Source organism: Cryptomeria japonica, chromosome 11, assembly GCF_030272615.1.
Source record: "Cryptomeria japonica chromosome 11, Sugi_1.0, whole genome shotgun sequence".
Taxonomy (NCBI): Eukaryota; Viridiplantae; Streptophyta; class Pinopsida; order Cupressales; family Cupressaceae; genus Cryptomeria; species Cryptomeria japonica.
Window position 1 is genome coordinate 32,760,623 of NC_081415.1, and position 7,055 is coordinate 32,767,677.

Sequence of the window (7,055 nt, forward strand, 5' to 3'; positions counted from 1 at the left end):
GGGTGGATTTCGGCCCAGATGTGGGAAGTGAACACATTTGGGAGAACTCCACCCGGAATTGAAACGTTATAAATTTAATTAAATATAATTAAGTCTATAAAGCACTTTTTCAAGCGGAAGTTTAAAATTATTAAATAGACTTAAAAAACAGACCCGTAAAGTCACAACAGGTACCTTGGGGTCCCTCGTCCATTGGATGAGCAAAGATCAACGACTTAGGGTGGATTTCAGCCCGAATGTGGGAAGTGAACACATTTGGGAGAACTTCGCCCGGAATTGAACGTATTACATTTAATATCCTCAGAATTTATACAACATGATTCATAATATCCTCAAAATTTATACTGAAGTAATGAATGTTTTGTCCTTCGGCATCGAATAACTATTAATAGTAATTAATAAAATTACAACATGATTTTAGATATTTTTCCCTTTAGGTTTTACTTTTCTACTTTTCAGATTTTTTAAAATAAGAGACTCATAAATCATAATCGTCTTTCATTTCATGGACAAACCTGTAAATCGAGGGAGATTCAGAAACAACTACTAGATTGAGGAATGCAAGTTGCAATAGAGACTATCTGCGCCAATCTAGTGAAATAGAAATTCCAATTTTCGGGTAAAATCTAGAACACCTACATCCCGCCTTTTCTGCTTTTGGTAATCTCGTGGTCTAATTTGAGGGTTAGCATTTTCAGGTTTTTATCTAGCATTATTTTGAATTATTAACAATAATAGTGATGGGGAAAACGGGAAGCACTAGTTCAACAAGAAGCCAAGTGAAAAACAAAATGTACCTAATCGAACTGGTTAAAACACCAGGTTTCACTGATGAATACCATGGCATTTATGACCCTACTATCCATGGTGAAAAGCGTATCATAGATATTAGATATACATTGTCTAGTAAGGCGACAGATGCATCCAGGGCAAAATTTATTGTTTTCAACCCAATGTTAAAACAAAAAACAAATAAAATCGCATTGTGGGATGTTAGATTGGGAAGCATGGTGTTACCTAAATTATTCCCTTGCCCTGATTTTGTCATGGTCTGCGTAGAAAATTATGATGAAGATAAAAAAGCAATTGTCAATAAAAATACAAAAGAGGAAAATCTATCCATAAACGAGGGAGAATTTGCTCATTTGTTGAACCTAGGATTTGAAGCCCAAAACTCAAACGTCCAAATTGACCTTGAAAAGCTGCCAGGGAATTATGAGAGTCTCGATCCAAGTCGCAGAGATTCATTTATCAAAGCTCTAATAAAGAGTGGTACTGGTATTGTGTTGGATCAGAATCATAAGCCTCCTTATGATTCTAACATTTTTGTTCCATGGGTTGGGGATACTATTTCCTTGTTGTCATTTTGCCTGGGATTGGAAAATGATAGGGAAGTGGGTGCAAGCCTTCTTGAAATGATTTATAATATCCATTGTGTATGTGAGCCAATAAGATATAATTTTATTGAGCACATTGTAAAATCCACGCAAAAACAATTACTAATGATCAAAAAAGGTTCCTGTAAGACATTTAGGTTCTCATCCTACTTGTGTTATCTCCTTCTATCCAAGTATCATGCAATATTCGAGACCAACAAGCTTCAAATTGTGAGCTATAAGATTGATGAGAAAACTGGGAAGAGAACAGAGTGTCCAATATATGATTGGAGACCAAAGATAAGGATGCATGATAACAGAAAGAACTAGAACCATTTTGTAGACTTCTTTTTGGTACCAATGTATAATGAAATTACAAGCACTCCAATGCATAGGTTGTCTGTGTCTTGAAGAGATTGCATTCAACTCGGAAGTCAAATAGAATTGGCTGACTGGTTCTTCATGGAAGAATTCACTGTGTTAAGGTCTTACAGATCGGCAATAAAACTATACAAACTTCCAATACATGTGACAGAGAGGGTATTTGCATTAGAGTATGTACGACAATTGGAGAGCACAAATAGGCACTTCCATGGTCAGCAAAAGAAGAGCATATTTCCTTCCTTGCCTTTCTCATGTGGAGGGTTCACATTTGAGAGAAAAGCATTCAATGTGGCACATGATTTTTTGACAGTTTTTAACTTTGGTGATGAGGGTCCATGGCAGTATGATCCAATCAGTGTAGTTCAATCAAGGCTTAAGAAAAATGGGAACTCTTCAGCGTTATGTCAACGTGAAAGTAAACAATTGCTAGAAAATCTTAGAAACATGGACTCCTAGGATGAGGTTAAAAAAGAGATGGAGAAAATTGCAGCTGACAATAACATTTCAACAGAAGAAATTTCATCACAAATTATGGCATTGCAAATGCACACACAGAGGACAACAGAGGAGGGCCAGGGCATCCAAAATAGGAGGTCCTACAATTTCTACCTTAAATCTGCTAATCCATCTAAGAAATCTATTCCCAAATCAATTTTGCACGGATGTAAAGAGAATTATTGGACTCAAACCAAAATAAATGATTTTTGGACTATGAGGAAGAATCTCAGTGAACCAAAGACAAGTGCAGAATTTGAGAGCATCGACGAGGATGCAAAGTTTAGCAAATTGTGGGATATGGAGCATGGCAGGACTGAAGATGATGAGCATGAGGTTGCCATTGAGCCCCCTCCAACAACTACTACAGTCCTGAAAATGTTAGGTGGAGTCAATGAGTCCATGAAAGGAAAATATAGCAAAGGAGCAGACCTTGTGGAAAAAATGGGTTTTGAAGGTGGTGGTCTAGGTCCCAGAGAAGAGGGCATTTGGTATCCACTTCAGGTACAACTTCCATCAGGGTCAAAATCAAAAGGTCCTTATAAACCAGTCATTGGACTTGATTCTTCAGATTCATCACGGATAGGTACTACTCATTACCCTCAGGGTCCACCTACATTTGTTTTAGGTTCAAATCCACAACCACCACCACATCATGGTATTCCCATTGGTGGTGAATCAAGTGCCATTGCCACTGGTGGGGAATCTAGGGATAGTATTCCTATTATTATTTATTCAAGTGCCGCTGTGATTGGTGGGGTTGGCATGGGTACTACTACTGATACTAGTTGTCTTGGTGTTGGACAAGAGCAACAACAAAATATTCTCGCAAGAGGCCACTAGAGGTAGATACTCAATCTCATACTATTGAGAATCCTATATCAAGTGCCACTGACACTACAAATCAATCATTTGCAGCTTCAGATCACACACCTCAAAAGACTATGAAAACTACACATGAAAGTGTCAGTGGGAGTGGGACAGCATCAGGAACTATTGTTGGTAATCCTGGTCAAGCATTAGTTAAAACCACAAGAATAAGTGGAACTAGAGCCTATGGTATTCCTATGTCACCTTTCAAACATTCAATTTCAATTGCTTCAGCAAGCCCAAATTTTTGATTTCGTGATTACTATGAAAAATATGACAAACAACAAAAGCAAATAAAGAAAAAAAGAAAGCATTTCATAGGGTTTTCATGTCTGAAGTTTTAAATGAACAGCCTGCAAGGAACAGGGTATTTCCAACATATGACCCACAGAAAGATATGATGGAGTTCATGGTTGTTATTCCCCCGACCCCATCTAAAGATAAAAATCCACCACACAATCAGATAGATCCCTCTCAATTTCAAGTTAGCACCCTCCAAATGATTTTTTCCAAAGTACATAATGTGGACAAAATTAGTGTGTGAAAAAGGACTAACGAAGTGGTCTACAATTCACTGCTAAAGGTGGAGAAAGAAAAAAATAAACTGGAGAAACAAATAGAAAAGTTACAGGAAGACCTGGAAAATGAAAAAATCAAGGAGGAAAGCAGCAAATAGCAAGTGCAATGATTTATAGAAAAGGATAAAAAATTCGGGCTCTACAGTAGAAATTGCAGAGTAGGAGAAGATGGATGCACAATTGAAGGACCTGACAGAAAAACTGGCTAAAACAGTAAAAAAATTGTTGAAGAAAAAGCCAGTTTTCAAAAATTATACAAAACTTATGAATCTGTTGCCGTAGAAATGAGAAAATTACAAGACCTATTGGATCATGGGAAGGAAAAAGAAAAAAATTTGCAAGAGGAAGTAAAGGAAGAAAGAAAAAAATGTGCACAAATGAAAGAAGACCTGCACAATGCAAATGATAAAATAAAAACTCTGGAAGATAGATTGAAAGATAATATTAAAAATACAACGAAGTATATACAAGAAAACATTTGGCGACAAATAATGCAGAGGAGTGAGAAGTTGTGTGAATGGTTTCAATTGACTGAAAGTATGAGACTAATTTATATAAAAATCAAAGGGCACTATGAGAAGAGCACACATGTTTATTCAAAAGAGGATATGGCAAAAGAAGATTTTGAAAGTAGTCTACAGTTCCAGTGACAACTACTTGGAATTCGAGGGAATTAAGAGCCGCATTGATGCCATAGTTAAGACATCATCTATCATTCAAAAATGCCAGAAGCTAAGGGAAACAACATAAGTTATGAAAAGTTGTGGAAAAAAGATATTGAAGCTGCAAGAAAAGAAAAATAATTTGATTAAACTTGGTTTGCCTAACCCTGTTGACACATCAAATAAATTCATTGGAGAAGAAGGTTTCAAAAAAAGCATGGAGATAAAAATGAAGTCTAATTTAGACTTGCTTCCAAAGGACACAACTCCCCAAAGCTTTCTGGAATTCATCCAACCATTTACAACTCTAAATTCGGTATTGGATGAAACAATGATGTCAAGTAAATCTTCTAAATATGGAATGTTGACGGAGTTGGAGTTGACTTTCCATAGTTTACAGAATTTTGACCTTTCATCAGACGAATTGTGGAGCACCCTACAAAAATTGGCACAAAATTCTTAAGAATCATAGTATTTATTGCACAATTTTCTTTTTTTACTCTTAATTTCAAGGTTTTATGTAATTCTTGCAAGATTCATTTTGTGAGCCATGTAGTGAATTGCAGTAATGTACGGTGTAAATTAAGTTTCAATCTTTGTACAAAGACCGTTCCTATGACCTTGCATTACTGAAGCTCCATCTGCTCAACACAAACCAATTTTTTGGCTATCGTCATGTCATCCATACCTCCATATTCAATTAAACTTCTCTTTACTAGTTGAAATTTTTTTTTCGTTGTCGCACTCTCCTTCATTTTAGAAACAGATAGTAGATGAGGTTGGCAGGTATGATTCTCTACAGTATAAACATGCATGCATACCCACGAAGTATTGTCTACTACCGTAACTTCATCTAAAGAAAATGCAATAAAGTTTGACTCTCTTATTTTTTCCTTTACATCTTCTTTTTCAACCTCAACAAGACAACTTGTCCATTCCCATCCACTGTTTACTGACCAGTGTCTATTAGGATAGTTAAGAACTTTCAAAAAGTGTAATAAACCACTAATTGATGGGAAATCTATCATAGCACGCCCTCTGCTCAAAATATAAAAAATAATGCTTAACTGAACAACTTTTCCCAGTTTTTCTATTTGCATTGCTTTTCCAAAAACAGATTCAATAGAACCTTTAACTTTAGCAGGCTTTGTCTGTATATTCTCATGAAAATAATACTCTTTGGCATTCCTCACATGCTTACATTCCTCCTTTGTTTTCCATCTTATCACTGATTTTTCAACCCCGTCTATCATTTGTTTTTCATAAACTTTACCCATATGCTTTTCTATGGTGTCAAATTTTAGCTGCAACCTAATTTCCTTGTTATGTTTCCAAGTGCAAATCTTACACCTGCATTCTATTGGAGGCTCACCTTCGATTGGATTCTCCACTAGTTCAATGAATGGATACTTTGATTCCCAATTAATTTGAAAATTCCTCACTGACATATCCCACTCCCGATCCTTTTTTGATTGTGGTTCACCCTTTTTTGATATGGCTTTTCTTTTCCCCTTCCGTGCATTATCATCAATGGCATTATCACCCAAGTCAATTATATCATTCCAGCTAACTTGGGTATCTACCAGAAAAATCTTCTTCAAGATCATCTTGATCTGAGATATCAGGTTCGCCGTCGTCTTCAACATGCGATGTAGGTGGCGAATTTTGTACTTGTACTTGTGATGATGTACCTTCCTGATTTTCACCACAATCTTTTCCAATGCCAAAGTATGAAGCCAACGTTATGCTTTTTGTTGGTCTCTCTTGGCCTTCCCCACATTCAGGTTTCCTACCCCTCCTCTTGTTCGACATCTCCAACGAAATAAAGGCTACCAAAAAAATATCAATAAAGGTTTTTTTACCATGATTAATTAAAAAATATTAAAAAAATCATTATAAAAATTATTTTTGAAAAACTTTATCAAAGGTTTTTTTGAAAATAGTTTGGAAAAAAAAATTATATATATATATATAGGGTACCTGACAGGACACCCCTCTCGGGCCCCGCCATAACCTGCAGGCCTGTACTTGCAAGGGTACGTAGGGGTACCAAAGTTGCTTGTGTTCACGCAACCCGTGAGGGTTTAAACCCCCATGGGACCCCTTTCAAAGGGGCGGGGTGAGGGTTCATGCCCCCCCAATAAAAATTCATTTTTTAAAAAATTTATAATTTCAAAAAAAAACTGCCTCGGTTTATGTGCACGCACTCTGACATCTGGGACCTCAGTCTACATCATTTGCAACAATACCACAGGTAGTGGGGTGTGGGGTGTGGCTCGACCCCTGTCCACACATTTGTTTATTAATTTAAAAAAAAAAGATTGGTGTGCCCTGTCCTTAGTTTACACACAGAGAATTAGGCAGGAGTGCTACATTTAGCTGCAATTTTGGTGATTTCATCAATTTTGGCTTCAATCCAAACTCATTTGGCGATTATCTAAAGTTAACACACTGAGGTCCAAATTTAACATTATTGTTTTTGGTAGTATTTCTAAATTTGGTGAAGGTGAGAATTGATTGACAGTTCCTCTAAACTTGGCAACCTACTGGATTTTGTAACAACCAAACAAACTTGGTGGAGATTTTTTTTGCAATTAATGCGCCCCTCACCATTGGAGGTTTGCATTTTGCACCTCAACTTCGGGAGGCCATATCTCAGTCATCCGAGCTCTATTTTGCAAGCAATTCTT